General features: G+C 41.4%; 1 pseudogene; it reads right to left on the reverse strand.

The window, feature by feature from the left end:
• Positions 1-8,202: 8,202 nt before the first annotated feature.
• LOC138809076 (tubulin beta-2A chain-like) overlaps positions 8,203-21,032 on the reverse strand; it is a 43,416-nt pseudogene continuing 30,586 nt past the window's right edge.

Consider the following 21,032-nt stretch of genomic DNA (forward strand, 5'->3'; position numbering starts at 1 on the left):
GTTCAGAGGAGTTGATGTTAGGTGAAATGAATCCCAAGATAAGGACTCATATTTTTTCTTTCTTGCTATTGTTTTAAACATATTTATAAGATGATTGTTTTGTGGTTTTTTTATGTCCCTCCTCCTCAGTATAATCCCTGTTTTCACTGTATTTGATGTTGCTATAATTTGTGGAGGGGAAGGGAAAAAACAAATTGTTTAAACAGGGATACAGGTGGACCCATTGCAACAATGAGATGTACAAGACGTTATGTCAAAAATGAATTTTCAACTCTGGCATGGTATGGGGAGGGAGATGGGAAGGGATGGTAAGGGGAAACAAAGGAGGAGGGAACAATGCTTGATAAGAAATGTACTCATTTGGGCTGGGAAGGTGGCTCAGTGGTACAGAGATTGCCTTGCATGCATGAGGCCCTGGGTTTGATTCCTCAGCACCACAGAAGCAGAAATAAAAAGCTGGAAGTGGTGCTGTGGCTCAAGTGGTTGAGCGCTAGCCTTGAGGTGAAGAGCTGAGGGACAGCGACCAGGCCCAGAGTTCAGGCCCATGACCGGACTCCCCACCCCCCAAAAAAAGAAATGTACTCATTACCTTGCTCGTGTAATTGTAACCCCTCTGTACTACATTTTCAAGATTAAAAAAAATTCTGGTTTCAAAGTCTTTGAGGAAAATCAATACCAGGATTTCAATAGGATTGATACATTGTTTTATAACTGGAATTTCAATTTTTGCCTGGAATGATAATAATGTCAAATGAAATTATGTCTCTATTTCAGAGGTCCATGCTAAATTCATCAGCAGCCCTGCTCAGAGGAAGGGTGCAATGATGATGTGTAAACTCATTTGTAAACATGAGTTGAACAGAAACTCAGTTTGTTAAAACACAGCCACCCACCAAATCTTTGTAGAAATGACCTGTCAGGAGAGACCTCTCCAGTCCACAAAGCTGTATGATCATGAACTACAAAAATCCAGCGGCAGTGTGGCTAGTGGTAGGAGATCATGATGGACCTAAAGAGGAAATGTGTACAGTTTTGTTAAGTATACATGCAGTTGTGTTTGCTAGCCATTGGGCTTGACATAGGGCCTGTGCACTGTCTCTGAGCCTCTTTGTGCTCAAGGCTAGTGTTCTACCAACTAAATCCCAACACCACTTCCCGCTTTTTCTTAGTAGTTTATTGGAGATAAGAGTCTCATGGACTTTCTTGTCTCAGCTGGCTTCAAACTGCAATCCTCAGATTTCAGCCCCCTGAGTAGCTAGGATTACAGGCATGAACCAGCAGGCTCCTGGTTTTTATACTTATCTTTTAAAACTTAATATTAAAGCCCATAAACATTAATAGGTGTACAATGCAGCATACTCAATTTGTATTTGTTCCCACTGGATTATCTGTGAACTGAGTTAAAGGCTGTCTTAGATATGGAAGGGAAGGAAAGATTTTCCACAAAGTTAGTTTTTGAAGACATTATTATTCAATAGAATTCCTTCTGAGAAGACACTTGACAAGATCAGATATTAGGTCAAACCTTCATGGAAGGGTGTAGGAATTGTCTGGGGAAACCAGGCAACAAAATTTGAATTAGGAGGTAGTGTGCTTCCTTCCTCAGCTTACTCAGCTTTATTATCTGAAGAAGAAAGGAATGAGTAGGAAGAGGTCAAGTTCTAGGGCCAGTTTACGGGTTTGTTTTGTTCTCTCTCCAAATCCTGTGATATAGGAGTGCTGAGTAATAGCCTCTTCCTTTGGAAAGTCCGCACATTATCTCACTCTATCATGAGAGGAGACCTCACTTCTGTGGAGATAAGCTTGCTCTTGGGTCCTTCAGACACATAGTATGCAGACATCAAAAGTCCAATGCTATAAAGGGAACCCAAGATACTCAGTTTTATCAATGATGTAAGGGCCATTTCATGACAATGAATCTGCAAACTGGGTATCATCAATTCCAATAGTGGAAATAGCAGCCCTGGACAGTGGATGATGTAAGATGTTAATTGATCTCCATTATCACTTCCCTTTCCTTCCATTCTGAATATTTGCTACAATGAAGATCTTTGCCTCAAAAAGTTTAAGGAATTTGAGTCATGATACCACAGAAACAAGCAAAAATACAATACATAGAAAGATTGTTTTGTGTAATGTCCCTCATAGGCATATAAAGTTAATTTAAATAAACTGAGTAAGAGAAAGGTTAAGTGAAACTGCTTTAAATAAGTAGTTTTTTCTGATTCTCCCATATTCCATTAAGCAAAATTATCGCTGATAAAAATACGTTTACTCAAAGCAGCAGCAATGCAGGTTTCACAGAAGCACAATGTTTCAGTTTCCTATAATATCAGCTGAGCCTTCTGTGGGATCTAGGAGAAGGACATGGCATAGGGAGGCTGGGAGAAGTAATAGGAGTGAGGATCTGATGAAAACAATCATCTAAAATCACCTAAAAGTGCATGAGATGAGGTTTCTACTTAAATATCTGTATCTATCTTTTCTCTTTCTCTAATCCCAGTACTACAAGCCTCAGCCACTGTCAAGGGCAGAGACTGGACACCTGAGGAGGGAGAAGACTGGAGAGCAGCAAGATTGGTAAGAAAAGCTCTAAGATACATAAGAGAGGACTCAGGTGGTCTCACAGAAGATGTACAAAGTCACCACTGAAGACAATGGTATGTGTGTGTGTTTGTGTGTATGTGTGTGCATATGTGTGTGTGTGTGTGTGTGTGTGTGTGTGTGTAAAAAGTGAGGCTTAAAGACATGCAACATATCCTGAACTATGATTTAACAATGAGCAGTGTCTACACTTTGATATGAGGTTCTGATAGTCTAGAGCAGAATTATGTCCACTGATGAAGGTTTATAATTTCAAGTCAAGTAAGAAGGCAATGCCTTCTAGCACCACATCTGAGAACTCAGAATAATAATGGGATTATAATATTTCAAACCATAGGTATGTTATTTTGGGGAATAACAGAGATGGGGGGGACTGAGATCCAAGGCTAGTCTAGGCAAAGTTTTAGCAAGCAGACCTTATCTCAACAAATTATTCTGGCTAGGTGGTTCATTCCTGAAATCCCAGCTCTGTGGGAGGTGTATGTGAGGGAAGAGCAAAGCCCAAAAATTACTTAAAATACTTAAAGCAAGATGGGGGCAGGAGGTGTGGTAGAATGCATGCCTAGCATGTATGAGGCTTTGAGTCCAATCAAACCATAATACTATTAAAACAACCCAACAGATGTAAGATGTGTTCATTAGCTGATTCAGCTTTTTTCCTCTCTACTAGGAATATTTAGAATTCGGGGAAGCATAGGAGAAGTGTACAGCACAAGTACCATGCAGCTGTACATTATCTATACAGCACTCTTAGCCAACATGCCGAGCACTTGCTGGGTTTCAGTTGTTGGCCTCTGATAAGCAGTCATTAATGTCAGACTCATAGAAAGAGCAGATGAGTTAATTGAGTCAACTGACTTAAATGACTGACATTGAAGCCTATGCAGGGCTGTGATCTTCAGTTCTAGTACTTGGAAAACTAACCCCAACCCCGATGCAAACACATTGGCTCTGCAAACCTGATTGCATCTGCCATCTTGGTGCCTTTTCTCTTTCTATCATCTGTGAGATGGTCTATGAAGTAAATTAAGTCCAGGCCACAATAGAAGATGCTGCCGGGTGCACTGAGATAGACCTGCTGTCATTGGCAGTGGCTGTTTTCAGGGCACTCAGGACTTCTTTTATCACCGGGAAGTCACCATAAGTTCCAATGATAAGGACCACTTTGGGTACAGACTACTATAAGCATTTTAAAGACCCCTCTGTATGGTATTTTCACAATAATAATCATAATAATAAAAAGAAAGCCTTTGTTTCTATGAAGGTTACAAGAAATGGGTATTTCTGCAGTTTGAACAGCAGGTGGCACTTTTAACTACTTTACAAGTGAGTCCAGTCTGTTGTTTTTGTTATTGTTGTTGCTGATTTAGCTTAGGATAGAAACCTAAGTGATATGGTGAGAGGGCAAAAAATCATTTAAAATGATCTTGGAAACATTAAAAAACCTCACCAGTGAAGAGATTGCAGTCTAAAAATGTACCAAAAATCAAGCCCTGAACTGCTTGTTCTGTATGAGTGTAGCTAGCACACAGACCTTCTGTAGGTAGCTTTCCTTGTCTGGAACAACCTACTCAAGCTGTGTACAAAGGAAAAGAAACAACACTAGAACTTAAAATTTGGAAATGCCCAGTGCAAGTTGAGATGTATGCATTTCCAGAGCCTTCCTAGCACTAGGGGCTTTTGAACAACAATCTCTTCAACAACAATCTCCTTGGCCTTTGCAAGCTGCCTTTTCAGGTATTAGTCAATATGCATACATAGAAAGCCCCCTTGCTGTGTGCTCTGCCACAACACTAAGACCATCAGTGTTGTAGGATGATAGGGAAACTTTTCCCAGGACAGAATGCAGCCATTGTTATGTTTAGCAAATAATTAACCTATCAAACTGGGCGCCAGTGGCCCTTGACTATAAACCTAGCTACTCAGGAGGCAGAGATCTGAGTATGCCAGTAAAAAACCAGCTTGGGAAGGATAGGCCTTGAGACACTTATCTCCAAGAAACCACCAGAAAACTGGAAGTGGCACTGTGGCTCAAGTGATAGAGAGCTATACTTGAGCTGAAGAACAGAGAGACAGCCCCTAGGCCTAGAGTTCAAGTCCCATGACCAACAAAATAAAGAAAAAGAAAGAAGGAAGGAAAAAAGAAAGAAAGAAAGAAAGAAAGAAAGAAAGAAAGAAAGAAAGAAAGAAAGAAAGAAAGAAAGAAAGAAAGAAAGAAAGAAAGAAAAAGAAAGAAAGAAAGAAACCTGTCATGATGAGAGATATGGCAAATCTCAAGCCTTTGCAGATAAAGACATCCTGACCTGGGAGATGGCTCAAAAACAGAAGCACTGTTACCTTCTCCTGGTAAGAACCAAAGCTCCCACTGGAGCCCATACCATTAGAATAGAGCAGATGCCCAGCACATGCCTACAGCCCCAAGTCAGTGTGGCCAGAGTGATTAGCAGCCAAGCTTCCAAGTCCCCTTTGATTCCTGCCTCCTGGGCACATTGTGGGCCAGCTCAGAAGGAGGTTTCAGAAGAGCATAAAGAGCCATGAAGCAAAGCAGTCGTGTAGAAACGCAAAGCACATGACTCTCACCTCTGGGATTCCAGAGTTATTCTCAGATTATTTTGTGGATAAGAAGATGTGAGTGAATCATCTTGCTTCCTGAAAAATATCTCTGTATAGGTAGGCACTCTTTGCCTCACACTGAAATGCAACCACTTGTCCAAAGGCTGGTCTCATCTGTGGCCAATAAATTTCCTTTTCCCAGCCATCACCCCTTTAACAGACATCTGTATGTTGGCTGATAGCACATCCATGAATGGAGATGTACCTGTGAAGGGTTTGAAACCATAGTGGTCCATGATGTCCTATCACCATTTCTCTCCCACTGTCATCTCAGAATTAGACCAGAAGCTGGTTGCAATCACAGCACATATCAACACAAGACTGTCAATACCAGAACCTTGTCAAAGTCTACTTTAAAGATACCTTTCAGTTTCAATCTATGTCTGACAGAGTATCTACCCCCTACTTTTTTGGTCTAGGATATGTGCAGCTATAAACTAGGAGACTTTTAGAGAATAAGATTAGAGAGAATGGGTCTCCTGGACAGGATCTGCTATAGGTATGACAAGTTGGAAGGAAAAAGGAAACAGCATAAGGAAATATCATTAACATGGCCAAAGTGGTCAAAAGACATCTCTCCAATGCAAGAATGTCTGTTCTTGTCAGGCCATGGCCTGGTATGGTGGTGCCACTATACACTCTGGTCCCATTAGAGTAAGATAAATGTCATGGCTTCTTCCTTCCACGGCCTAGGCTGACTACCAGAGGTTAATTCCCTGTTTCTACCTCTGCTTTCTAAAAGGGTACACACATCAAGGGGCTTTCTTCTTCCCCCCTACAAATATTCTACCAATGTTCCCTCATTTCACAACTCCTCATTGCCAATCTGGGTGCTGCTTTTCTATGAGTCCTAATGTATCCTCTCCTGAGCCTAACATTTGTTGCCTTTCCTCCTTTTGGTGCTGGGGACTGAACTGAGAGTCATGTGTTTGCCAGGGATGTACTCTACCACTGAGCTGCATCTTCACCTCTGAACTTTGTTTATCATACTTGTCAATAACTCTATTAAGTATTTGATACAATTACTAAGGTACATGAGAATAAGGGAGATGCTACACTTAGCAATTGGACAAAAAATCACCTATCTATAGGAATCACCTCCACATTAGCTTGTGTGGCAATGAATGCAGAGCTCTGGCTAGGAGAAAACAAAAGTCATGCCTGAAAAATACATGGTGGTCTACTGGTAAAATTATCAACAGGAGTTTTCTAAGGAGTGAGGCATGAGTCATTAATTATGAACCAAGAACTACTTCTTCAAAAGTGTAAAGAAATAAACCAAAGCCACCAGAAAAGACTCATAAATGAGTACTTAAGAGAAAACAAAAATGTTCTTAGTCAAACACTGGTAGATAGGATGGGTGGTGCCTCCATCACAGCTTGGCCTCAATCCTTAACCCACTGAGGAATGAGAGTGCCTTGGCCAGGCCTGCCTTCAGTTCTGACCCAGCAACCTTAGAAGATTTGGGGTCATCCAACCTGGTCAGTTCTAGGACTAGAGTCCTAGGGGAGTCAACACTTACTCCTTAGGACTCCCACAATGGAAGCTATTTGCACTTTGATCTCCCTGGGGCAAGGACACAAAACCTGCTTCTAGTCATAGATCACTCTCTGGGACAGTTTTACTTTCTAATGAGTGAGACCAGCTTGGCTTAAAGACCTCTATCCCACCCCTCCCTACCCTACCCCAACCTCAGGCCTGGTAGAGGAAAACTTACGGAACTTACCATCTCCCAACTTTACTAGCAACAAGGGACTTGCACCTCACCCAGAAGTACCTTTTCCTTAGAGCTTTCTATAATTTGCCATATTCCCATAGCCCTGTTTCTGAAGAAAAAGGTGCTCTTACAGGTTATTGGTGGCCATGGAGGAATGCTTGGCACAGACAACCTGCCTGGAGCCTCACTGAAAGAAGAGTGAAAGATTCTGGCAAAAAGAACCAGTGACTGATTTGGCCTCCAGTGAAAACAGAAGTGTTTACCTTTTTCCTGGCTATTGTAGGTTCTAAGCAATTGAGATTTCTGTTTCACTCACGTAAAGTAAACATACCCAACAGGCTAGATCCATCCATCCCTTATATCCTTACAACACCCTGTGGGCCTCAGACAGCTTTGACTGCTGGAAAAATGAACGTGAGAATGGGTCATTGGGACAGGCCATGTCTCCCCTCCTCTCCTTGACTTGGAAGTACTGTGTCAAGCAGTTCTTGATACACTATGGGACTGGTCAGCTTCTCAGCGTCTCACTCCCTCAAACAGCTAGAGTCACTTCTGTACTTAAAGCTCCAGACACCTTGAGAAACTACCCTGGAAACCAGGAACTTGCACTCATCCTGTGAGTGCTGCTTCATTGCCAATTGAACTCTAAACACAGGGATCAGTGTTCCTGATACTGTTTCTGGGGAATGTGACTGAAATCCCTCTGATGGGACATGAGACAAGAACCTGTGGTTGTCTGAAGGAGAAGTAGCATCTGGATCTAGTTTTCTTTCTCTTCAAACTGCTTTTTTGCTACTTGCATGCTTTTGAGAGATTGAAAACTATAAAACTGGGCCAGGGGGAAAAACAACAACATTGGCACTTGTCATCCTCCTCTTCAAAATAGCAGAAAAACCATGAATTTAATACTCCTCTTGAGTACCAGTCCTATATTGTTAAGATTAAATCCTTCTGGCCAAATTTATATTTCAAATACACTGAAAGAATAAAAAGGATTCTAAAGAAGAATAAGGGCTCAGGGTATAAAATGTATACTTCTTTATTTATACAAATAGGGTTTTAAAACAATCATATTTAAAAGAAATCTGCATTTTTACATTCACCGTCAGTGAGTTCCTGACAGAGAAGGCTGAGCATGATGATACATAGCAAGGTCCCACTGCAGGACAACAGTAGCTCAGGAAAGCACCATTTATTTGAGAAGCTGTAGGCGGGCTCTGGCATTCCTGTTGCACTGCTAGCAATGGGAAGTCTTAAACCTCTTCTTTCACAAGACTTCTTCAAATTCCCCCTGTTTATCAGCAGTGGCATCTTTGCATTGCTGGTACTTGGACACCGGGTTGTTGATGTTGCTCTCAGCCTCAGTGAACTCCGTCTCATCCATACCCTTGCCTGTATACCAGTGCAAGAATGCCTTGTGCTGCAACATGGCACTGAACTGCTCTGAGGTGTGCTTGAAGGGTTCCTGGATGGCCGTGTTGTTACCAATGAATGTGGCCAACATCGTGAGGCCATGTGGGGGGATGTCACACACAAGTGTCTTCACGTTGTTGGGGATCCATTCTGCAAAGTAGCTGCTTATTTGTTCTGCAAGTTGAGCATCTGCTCATCCACCTCCTTCATGGACATGCGGCCTCGGAAGATGGCAGCCGCTATCAGGTAGCAGCCATGGTGGGGATCACAGGTTACCATCGTGTTCTTGGTGTCAAACATCTGCTGGGTGAGCTTGGGCCCTGAAAGAGCATTGTACTGCTGGCTGGCATGGCTGGACAGGGTGCAAGGCCAGGCATGAAGAAGTTCAGGCAGGGGAAGGACACCATGTTCACAGCCAGCTTGCGCAGGTCTGCATTCAGCTGGGCAGGGAAGCACAGGCAGATGGTGACCTTGCTCATGGTAGCCAACACCAGGTGGTTCAGGTCTCCATAGGTGGGCATGGGCAGCTTCAGGGTGCAAAAGCAGATGTCATACAGGGCCTCGTTGTCAATGTAGAATGTTTCATCTGCATTTTCCACCAACTGGTGGACAGACAAGATGGTGTTGTAGGGTTAGGTGAGGATGATAGGGTTAGGTGGATAAAGGCTCAGCCCAGCACTGGGAACTAGTGTCTGGATGTTAGGGAGGAGGGGTGCCTGTTAGCCATCTCCTATGGACTATGATGACATATCAAATATGAAGTTGTCTGGTCTGAAACTCTGGCCAAATGGTTCCGATCTCACTGAGTCTAAGGTGCCAGTGTCCAACATCTTGGGCAAGGGCATGACACTGAAGGTGTTCATGATGCTGTCTGGGAACTCCTCTCGGATCTTATTGAGAATCAGGGTGCCCATGCCTGACCTGGTGCCACCTCCCAGGGAGTAGTGCAGCTAGAAACCCTGGAGACAGCCACACCTTTCTGCTCACCACTTCCAACACTGACTCCACCAGCGCGGCTCCCTCTGTGTAGTGGCCCTTGGCCCAGTTATTGCCTGCCCTGTTCTGGCCTATCAGACACAAAGACATGATGAGACACATACTCCAGGAATAATGACTGTGCTATATGCATTGTGAAGACTATAGGCTCCTCTGAGCAACTTTGGCTATTATTTTAGATACACTTTGGTGAAATAAAGGAAATGTTTTCTTTTTTTGGGTCCAGTCATGGGCCTGAACTCTGGGCCTGGGCGTTGTCCCTCAGCTCTTCAGCTCAAGGCTAGTGCTCTACCACTTAAGCCACAGCACCACTTCTGGCTTTTTTTTCCTGCTTATATGGTGCTGAGGAATCGAACCCAGGGCCTCATGCATGCAAGGCAAGCACTGTACTGCTGAGCCACCTTCCTAGCCCTCAGGAAATGTTTTCAATGTGTCTGGGACCCTACAAATCACCCAGGTTCTAAAGAAAGTAAAGACAATGTGGAGGAAGATACATTTTAACCCAAACCACGTGCGTACTTCTAAAAATGAGCAGAGCCTGGGGATGGGAAGGGGTCTCAGTGGTAGAGTGCTTGCCTCACATGCACAATGCCGTGGGATCGATTCCTCAACACCACATAAACAGAAAAAGCCAGAAGAGATGCTGTGGTTCAAGCGGTAGAGTGCTTGCCTTGAGCTGAAGAGCTGAGGTACAGTGCTCAGGCCCAGAGTTCAAGCCCCACGACCGACCAAAAAAAAAATGAACAGAGCCTGCCTCAATACTGGAAAAGTACTTACTTTCACAGGAGGAACAGGAGAACAGAATGGTAAGAGGGAAGCTAAGCTGCAGGCACTTGTCTGCACCTTGCTCATACATAGCTGTGCTTTGATTTCTGGTGTCCTGAAGTGGTTCCCTGTTATTGCCAGGTATTTGAAATGGCCAGCAGCGCTGAAACCTTGTTGGAGGCATTCCCTGCTCGCTGTTCATTCCCTTCAGAGGCTGTTTGCAGACTGGCATTTATCTGTGCTGATTGAGTGGCCAGGGACATGACTCCCATGGACTGAAATAGGTAGGTTAGGTGAGGATGATATCTAGATGGATAAAGGCTCAGCTCAGCTCTGGGAACTGGAGTGCCTGGATGTTAGGAAGGAGGGGTGCCTATTAGCCATCTTCCATGGACCATGCTGACCTACTAAATATGAAGTGTCTGGTCTGAAACTCTATGGTTCCAATCTTACTGAGTCTAAGGTGCCAGGCTCTACGTCCACCATGATGGCCCGAGGAACATATTTGTTGCCTGTGGGAACAAGAGTTGACTTAGGCCTATACTTGACAAGGAACTTAGGGGCAGAGCTTATGATTCTAAGTGGCTCTCAGCATTCATTACATAAATTACAGCATTTCAGACATGGAAACAGAAAAGATATCTTGAGAATGAATCACCATGCAAGAGGCTTCAGCAACTTTAAGGACGTTTGCAGTTGTCTATTTCCATGCATTTCATTCCTTTGCTTTGGGCATGGTGGCTGAAATCTCAGCTACTCAGGAGGCAAAGATGAGCATCAGGCTTTGAGTCTAATGGGGCAAAAGAAAGATGACAACACCTTTTCTTGTTGTTGTTGTTCATGGTGGGGCTTGAACTCTGAGCCTGGGCTGAGTCCCTCAGCTCTTCAGCTCAAGGCTAGCACTCTATCACTTGAGCCACAGTCCCACTTTCAGTTTTCTGAGTTGTTTATTGTAGATAAGGGTCTCAGGGGCTTTCCTGCCCAGGCTGAATTTGAACCATGATTCTCATTTCTCAGCCTCCTGAGTAGCTAGGATTACTGGTGTGAGTCATCATTGCCTATCAGCAAGAACCTTTCTCTTTTTTTGTTAATTTTATTTTTATTGTAAAGGTGCTGTATAGAGGAGTTACAGTTACATGAGTAAGGAAATGAGAACATTTATTGTTGAACATTGTTACCCACTCCTTTGTTGTTCTCCCTTTCCTTCCCCAATTAAAAGTAGCTAGGTGCAGAGCACAATTGGCTCATGCCTATAATCTTAGCAACTGTGGATTTGGAGATCAAAGGATCGCTGTTCAAAGCCAGCCTCGGCAGGAAAGTCTGTGAGACTCTTATCTCCAATAAACTAATAGAAAACCAGAAATGGCACTGTGGCTTAAGTGGTATGGCTGCTTGTCTTGAACAGAAGAGTTGGGGCACAGTGCATAGGCCCAGAGTTTAAGCGCCACTGCTGACAAAAAAACAAACAAAACAAAAGAGCCAGGTGTGGCTCTTCAGCAAGTAAATGTAGAGGAATTCAAGTATAATACTTTCCTGGGGAAAATACATAAAATACATATTTCTTGTGTTATAATGTTTCAATAATTGTTATCAAATAGCACATTTCCCTGTATTCAAATACTCAGAGCAACCTTGGGCAATTACTTGCAATTTGCCATTTAACCTGATTTTTCAAAAGGGATATCAGTTAAAATGATATAAACATGAGTTTGAGATTGCCCCCTTCCTAAACAATCACATGAAGAAAACTGGCCATCCTGCCTGATATGCAGGATCTAATAAAGACACAACATAAAATACTGCTCATAGGAGTGACACAATCCCACACAACTCTCAACCAAGGAACCACAAGATTAAAGTCTTATATCTTACTTAAGCAATATCAACACAAAATACCAAGGTGAGGACATCCCTAAATGTAGATCCATAAAACTCAAATACATTAAATAGCTCTGTCCTTTTGTTTGCACTTTTTCATTGGTTTATTACACAGGAAAACCAATTATCTACGATTCTGTTTGTATACAATAATGTAGAATGGAAACTCTTTATATAAAATTAAATGAATTTCACATTGACATTTACAAAAACTGAAAATCTACTCTGTAGACTTCAGTAAGGTTGTTTGTATTAGGAAAGACAATATGAATCATTTAAAAGCAGTGTTTACACATTATTATTGGGTTTTTCTACATCACAACAATGTTTTTTACTTTAAAAACCTTAAAAAGAATTTATTGTTGGCTAAGTATTCATATTCAAAATGCTGAAGTCCAGAAGTGTTATAGATTTCAGGGTGAGACACTTTATTTATGCTTTGTGATTTGGACTATTCACATATATATTAGTGACTGAACACCCCTCTTTAAAATTTTAAAATTTTCAATTTCAAAAATTTTCTTTTTAGAAATTTAATCTGTATTTTAAAGAGGGCAATGCAACTGGGCTCTGGTTGCTGAAGGGTGAAATTCTAGCTACTCAAAAGTCTGAGATCTTAGGATCGCAGATTGAAGCCAGCTGGGGCAGGAAATTCTGGGAGACTCTTATCTCCAAGAAACTACCTGAAATAGTTGGTGCCATGCCACCTCCTATGCCACCTCTGCATGAGATCGTGTTAGACAAAGAGCTTTAAGGAAGCATTCCTGCAGGAAGAGGGTGTTGGTTCAAGGCATCCCATACACTTGGCTGCACCTTTATAGCCTCTACCTTTATTCTTACTATATTCTTCTTGGCTGTACATTCGTTGCTTTTATTCTCGTTTTGGCTATTTTTCTATTGATCCGTGAACAGAGCATGTTGTTTCTTTCCAGTCCAATGGAGATGACTTCTCTAAATAATAAAGACTAGGACCAAAGATTAAATGTGGGCGATGCCCCAATCAATCTATCATCTGATGTGACGCTGCCTCCAAAAACTCCTACAACTTCACAAGCGGTTTTGCAGCTCACGCATAGTAAACATAAAAACTTAAAATTTCCAAATATGTTACAACAAGCAGAATTAATGAATTAAACTAAGCTAGAAGGAGATCCCAGAAGCCCAGAGAGTTCTAAAAAAAGGAACCCCTGATAATAAAAGGAAAAGAAAGATTGAAGAGATGAAGGACAATGCCTATGCCCAGAGTTGAAACCCCATGACAAGAAAAAAAAATCCAGGTGTGGCTAGTCAGCAAGTACAGGTAGGAGGAATTCAGTAAAAGGCTTTCCTGAGGAATTCACAAGTGTATACTCAAAAATTAAAACAAAATATATGGTGGAGTGGCTCAGGTGGATACAGCACTTGACTTACAAGATGGAGGCTCCAAATTCGAACTACAATACCACCCTAAGAAAGGCAGGAACTCCTTCCTTGTCATTAGTATTCCTAGGGACCTATTCTGCCACGGTATTGGAAGCCAGTTGGGAGACACTCACTAGCTGCCTCATTGTAATACACCTCGATTCTCTGCAGCTGTAAGCTGCTGTCTACATAGTAGTTTCCAGTGCAGTCAATGTTGTGCTCATTGCTCAGCATTTCCCAAAACTGAGATGGAAATAGAAGTGTATTATGGCCTAGAATGTTAACTGTCCAAACAATGGATTTTAAAATAACTATAAGAAACCCAAGTCCTGTTGACACAACTATTTTTGTAAAAAAATTAGATTTTTTAAATTAAAAAAGCACAAAAATTGATAGTATTTTAGTTTTGTTAATCTCTTTGCTATCTTGCTGAATAGAAGACATCTGGGTTCTCCTATGAGTATTCTATCTTATGGGATACCATATTCTGTTTGGATTCTATGACCAGAACCTGGTCTTATATGGACATTAAGTTGCCAAAGCAGTAACTTGAAGACTCAGCTAGAAGGGTCTCCAGAACCCCAAGGGTCCTCAGAGCATACACTGATTTAGACAACCACTGATTTAGAAAACACCCAACTTAAGGGAACTGAGTTAGGGCATGAAAACTCAGAGAAATTTGCATTAAGGTGGACGAACTGTTCTCAATTATCTGATACTCATCAGTTGACAAAAAGGGAATCCTCTGTATCTGTCAGCTCAAAGACACTGCACTCCTTTCATTCAAATCAGACCAAAAATGCATTAGTCTATTCCCAGGAAACTAAGTACAATGACTTGAGTCTCAGGTAAGACAAAGACATGCAAGCCTTGCTTAAAAAACCACACCCACCTGGGCCACACAAATTAGGGAAATTGGGGAAACTATCTGGGGGACTTGATTTCCAGGAGGTTAGGGACTACTATGGAGCCCCACCTACCTCAGCCTAGACATGACCACCACCACCTGCACCCTCCAACCCCATCCTCTTCCTCCTCATCCCCCTAAATTTGAGACTAGGATCCTAGGCCAGTGTCATGCTCCCCCTTGCGCCAATCTGGTTGCCACAGTGGCTTGCCTGTATGTACATGATCTCCCTCACGGTGTAGGGCTGCAGAGCAGTTGGATGCGTGTCCTCAGCAGTGGTGTACACAGAGGCAAACAGGTAGGGCTGGGGAGCAGGAATCTGACACAGCCAACTCAGATCCCCATTTAAACCTCTGGTTGTTACAGGGGCAGAGGAGATGGGGTGGACTTGATAGGCAGAGCCAGTAGGTGCTCCAGCTCATTCTCCCTACTGCTGGGTAATCAGAGATAGCTACCTGTTATCACTTAGCCCTGGCATCCAGCTGTCAGCCTCAAGTCAATTAGCACAGCTGCCACTCTATTTTGAACCTCTTGTCACACTGCCATCCACGTCCCACCCTGACTCACAAGAGAGGCTGAACCCTGGGATCCAGGAAGCAAGAGGAGGGGCTTCCTTTACACAAGGTACTTGTGCCAGAAGCCAAGAACAAGCCTACCTTCTATTTTTGATAGGAGGGCCTAGAACTGAAGGGGCACGTTCAGCTGTGATCCCAAGAACAAGCACAAACTGTTGGATTCCATGACTGATTTCCATTCTGGGAAGAGTCAGGGGCTTAGGGCCTTGCCTTCATACTCAGGTTTTCTTTTCTTTTCTCTTAAAAGCAGCTTGCTTTATTACTTAAGCCATAGGTCTACTACAGTCTACTTTTTGTTTCATTTGACTTTTGCTCCAAGCATGAGAACTCAGCTCCTGCTCTGTGTGTGTGTGTGGTGTGTGTGTGTGTGTGTGTGTGTGTGTGTGTGTGTGTGTGTGTGTGTGTGTGTGTGTGTGTGTGTGTGTGTGTGTGTGTGTGTGTGTGTGTGTGTGTGTGTGTGTGTGTGTGTGTGTGTGTGTGGCCGGAGTTAGGCACGTTGGTGTTAGGGCTTGAAATTAAGGCCTGGTGACTCTTTTTGAGATTTTTACTATTATTGAGATTAGGTGATTACCTAAATTTCTCTTATTTCAGAATATTGTGGAATAGTGATATTTAGTTGAAGTCACAAACATATTTTAACCTTCACAATGCAAATTGTCATTATTATGGTTGTTAAAGTTTGTGAATTCTATAAGCTTTGACAATACAATTCTATAAGCTTTGACAATACAATTATTTCTTCCAGGTGATATATACATTTCTTTCCTTTTGCTTATTGTAAGACGTTCTGTCTTTCACTCTCATTCCTCTCCTCTCTTTCTGAGGTTTTATTGATTTACTTAGTTAACTGAAGGGTAGGTGGCTCTACTACTTGAGCCACAGCTAAACTTCTGCCTTCTTTAAGTGATTAATATGAGGCAAGAATTCCATGGTAGTCCAGGGCAGTACAGAAAGGCTTGAAATCTGATGATCAGAGTTTAAAGTCAGCCTGGGCAGAAAAGTCAATGAGACTCTTATCTCCAGTCAACCTAATAGGTGGAAGATAGTAGAGCTGTAGCCTTGAGCAAAACACTTCAATTTTAAGTCCCTCAACTGAACACACTGAAGCAAGTTTCATGGACTTTCCTGTCCAGTATGGCTTTGAACCATGACCTACAGATTTCCGTTTCCTTAGCATTCAGAATTATAAGTGTGAGTCAACATTTACAAATCTTTAATTACCTCTTCTTTCACCTTTTCAGTTATTTATTCTTTCTTTCTTTCCTTTTGACATTTGTTATTAGGCGCTAGCTCTTATGCTGTTTTTTTGTTTCCCTTGAAACTACCATGCCCTACAACTTTGACCACAGGTAAACTACAGGCTGTTTTTCTTTTTTGCAGCTCTTTTTCTAGGGCTTAAACTCAGGTCACAGTGACTGAGGTTCTATTTTTTTTAATTGAGTGGTGGTTCTTAGGTCTTGAAATTAAGTCAAGATGACTTTCCTTGAGGTTTATTTATTTTTACCTTAATAGTAGCTGGTTTCACTACTTGAGCCACAGCTCAACTTTTGCATTTTTTGTGGTTAATAGGAGATTAGAATATCAATAGAAAGTCAAGAGCATTACAGAAAGGACTGAAATCTGAGAATCATGGTTCAATGCCAGTCTTGGGCAAGAAAGTCAATGAGACAATTATCTCTAATAACCACCAAGAGGTTAGAAGAAGTAGACCTGTAGCCATGAGCAAAACATAGCAAGTTCAAGCCCCCATACTGAACACAGTAAAATATGTCTCCTGTACTTTCCTGCCTGGGCTGGCTTTGAACCACAGTCCTCAGTTTTCAGTAATCTGAGCAGGTAGACTTACAGTTTTGATTTAGAAAGCCTTAATAGCTCCTTTTCCACCTTTTCATTTATTTGATTGTCCCTTCCCCCTTTTTCAAAGTTTATGTCCTTTATTATTAGGGCCTACTCATTTATGCTCAGTATTTAATTAATTAATTTATTGATATTGTCAGTTGGGGGCTTGAACTCAATGCCTAGGAACTGTCTGTCAGGGACACAGCAGGTACACTACTATTTTCAGACACAGTGCCACTTCTACTTAGTTGGAAAAAAAACAGTCACCAGGGGACTTTTTAGCCGAGGCTGGCTTCCAAATGTGATTCTCAGATCTAAGCTTCCTGAGTAGCAAGGATTACAGGCATGAGCCAGAGGCACCTGGCTTGTTTTTTTAGATCAAAACTAGCAGGCTCTACATTTAGGCCACACTACTTCACTGTCCATGAGATTTTTGGCCTTTTGTTTTTTGCTCAAAGCTAGCAGGAACAAAAACTCAACTCCTGAGGGTTCTTTTGGGGGGGAGGGGAGGCTTGAATTCAAGGCCTAGTGACTATGAGGGTTGTTTTGTTTTATTTTGGGTATTTTGTTTTTCATTTCAAAGCTAGCAGGCTCTACTACTTGAGCCTCAGCTCAACTTCCGCCTCTATTTTTCTTTTAGTGGTTAATAGTAGATAAGAGTCCCATGGGAACCAAGGCACTACACAGTATCCTAAAATCTAAGGATTACAGTTTAAAGCCAGCCTGGGCTAGAAAGTCCATCAGACTCATCTCCAATTAACCAGATGAGACAGGAAGTAGTATTTTTAAACTTGAGTAAAAACCCTCAAGTTCAAGCCCATGTCTAGCACACTCAAAAAGAAGTTAGTTGGACTTTCCTGCCCAGGCTGGATTCGAACTGTAATCTTTACATTTCAGCTTGGATTAAAGATATGAGTCTATATTATAAAAAACTAATTGGCTCTTTTCTTCTTCACATACATTTATTTATTTGTTGGTTCTCTCTCTTGTTTTTAGGGCCTCACCAATCTTGCTGAAGGATAGAATGCTCTAAAAGTTTAGTAACAGTTGCAATTTGGTTCATTTTTTGGTTTTGGTGGTTAGTAGGAGGGAAGTATAGACACTCCCACAAGGTCCTGAATTATACTGATTGCGGTTCATTGTCAGAGGACAAGGAAAGTTCATGAAATTCTTATCTCAAATTAACCTCCAAAAGATTGGAAATGGTCAAGCAAAAACTTGTAGATCATATCCCAGAAAGGAACACACACACACTCATACACACACACACACACACACACACATACACACACACAATGGGCTTTTTACACACACATACACACACACACACACACACACACACACACACACACAATGGGCTTTCCTGTCCTGGCTGGCTTGGAATAGTAATGCTCGATTTCAGTGTTTTGAGTAGCTAGAATTTCAAGTGTGAGCCACCAGTTTCTTGTTAATTTTTATCATTTCTAAGACTCTTTGTGCTCTCTTGTACTTTTTTAAAAATTTATTTTGTGGTTGTCTTAGTGCTAGATCTGTTTTTCACTTACCTTTTTTTAAAACTTTTTTTTCTTAGCTTTATCTTAGCTTTTTTTAGGCTCAAGGTTGCTGCTCTACCACTTCAGCCACAGTTCCACTTCTTTTTGCTGATTAGTTGGGAATAGGAGGCTCATTGACTTTCCTACCCAGGCTGGCTGTGAACCACAGTCCTCAGATTTGAGGATACTGTGTAGTGCCCTTGAATTCCTGTGGGACACTTCTGTCCTATTTACCACCAAAAGATAAAGAGAGTGGGGCAGAAGTTGATCTGTGGTTCAAATAAGAAAGCCTGCTAGCTTTGAATTTAAAAAAAATACTTGGAAGTCTAATTCTGGTACTAATTGTACACTATTCAAACAAAACAAAACAAAACAAAAAACAAAAACAACTTATGCACAGTGACCAGGTAATTAGGATTCCTAACTGATAACCTGAACTCATTTCCCAAAGCCTTTTTAAGATATATATGGTCATTTGTGTCAGCTGAGGAGAGATTAAAGAACAAGGCTTTACAGGCCAGTTACTCAGGACTTGGAAATCAGGATCCATTGGCAAAGCTTTTCAGAAAATGACTAAAAACTCACTCTTCACAATTCCAAATTGTTCTTCCTTCTGTGCAAGGGAAAGAGGGATGAGAAGGAAGAAATATGGGAACTAAGAAACCTCAAACAAGGTAAGTTATGTTAACTTTATTAGATAAAGTAAAACATAGGTGTACGGTGTGCAATACAGAAAAGGACATGTCACCTCTGTGTGGATCCCAGTTAATTTAGTTAATCGATGGTAAGAAGTAAAACCCACTATTGTATTTATAGAAAGGAGGTACATGGCAGGCAAGTCAGTTCACTAACTTCAAGGATTTTGAACATAAAGGAGTGAAAGTGTTTGATTCTGTTTGGGCAACAGGAAGGAACAGAGCTGAGGAGGACTGAGATGTGCAGACATTCCCCAAGAAAGATCTCACTGACATCAATTCTTCAGATGCATGCTGGTTGCCAGTGGCTTATGCCTGTAATACTACTCAGAAGGCTTAGATCTGAGGATTGTGGTTTGAAGCCATCTGGGATAAGAAAGTTTGTAAGTCTTTTATGTTTTACAACTCAAGAATATTCATATTTGTTGCTAATTGCAACCCAAGGCAGTGCAATAGGATACCAAGCTGAAGAAAATTAGAAAATACCAGACAGGTATAGAGAAAAAGAAAAAAAAATCAATGAGGACCTTGGGTACCAAGGCTTACTGGCACCTGGGCCCCAGGTCACACAAGCAATCATATTTATTTGAATTCATGCTGGGAATGTTACCATGGATACATGCAAAAATGAAGCTTCTATATTGCAATCAGAGCCACCACAGTGAGTGAGAAACACTGGTTCCTTTTGTGTTTTGAGAAAGGAGAATGCAACCCAGAGAAAATCCAGACATTTGGTCTATTTTATCTAGCTTCCTAGGTTAAGTTGTCAATTCTTTTACCTCCCAGGCTTCAAGGCCTTTAAAGCACTATGGAAGGGGGCAATAGCTTAACCCTCTCCAGAGCTGTGCTTTTTTGTAAAATTGTGAAAATACCATACAGAGGAGTACAATTACATTGGCAAGATAGTGAGTACATTTCTTATCAAGCATTCTTACCTCCTCCTTTGTTTCCCCTTACCATCCCTTCCCCTCTCAACCCCCCTTCTCTCCCTCCACCCCCCACCGAAGTTGTAAAGTTCATTTTTCAACATAACATCTTATACATTTCATTGTTGTAATGGGGTCACCTGTAACCCTATTTATATATTTATTGATTGATTGATTTTTTATTGTGAAAATACCATACAGAGGAGTTACAATTGCATGGGCAAGATAATGAGTACATTTCTTATTAAGCATTGTTGCCTCCTCCTTTGTTTTCCCTTCCTATCCCTTTCCATCTCCCATCCCTCCCCCCATCCTTCCCCACACCCCTCCCTCCCGCTCTTCCTACCCCCCCCAAAGTTGTAAAGTTCGCTTTTCGACATAATGTGTTGTACATCTCATTGTTGCAATGGGTCCACCAGTATCCCTATTTAAACAATTTGTTTTTCTTCCCTTCCTTTCCACAAATTATACCAACATCAAATACAGTGAAAGCAGGGCTAATACCATGGGGGAGGTACATATAAAGCAACAAAGAAATCATTTTATAAGTATGTTGGAAACAATCTCAAGAAAGAAAAAAACTTTGAATCCTTATCTTGGGGTTCATTTCACCTAACATCAACTTGTCTGACAGTTTCTGTTTGTCTCAGACATATACTAGTTATTTCAAATAACTTTGGGCCTGGCTTACTTCACAGAGCTGTGTTTTAACCTTTGCATGGTCAGCTCTCAGCTTTCTGAGTACTATTGAGGTGGTGTTCCAACCTCTCAAACCTTTTCCAGGTTCAACAGCTCAGCTCGAGTCTCCTACACCTATTAATATTAATAGCATAGATTACAAACAGTACTAAGATAAAAATAACATTATACATTTAAACAGAAATAACTGACTGCATTCATTTATCCAGGACAAAAAATTTAGCACTGCTGTTTAAGTCACTAATAACACTTTTTTAAGATATACTTTCATGGATTTCATAAAACTTCCTATATACTCCTTAGAGTGTCTTTTTACCTCCCATTTTTATTTATTGCATTTGCATAGTAGTATATCATCCTTAAAATCATATCACCTCATAATTAAAGTTTATCTTGTAAGTAAATACGTATGAGACTCCAATAAAATATCAAAAAAGCTGAAAGTGGATCTGTGGCTTAAGAGCTATAGTA

Source organism: Dipodomys merriami, unplaced genomic scaffold (genome assembly GCF_024711535.1).
Source record: "Dipodomys merriami isolate MVZ:Mamm:240054 unplaced genomic scaffold, mDipMer1.0.p SCAF_481, whole genome shotgun sequence".
In the NCBI taxonomy this organism is placed as follows: domain Eukaryota; kingdom Metazoa; phylum Chordata; class Mammalia; order Rodentia; family Heteromyidae; genus Dipodomys; species Dipodomys merriami.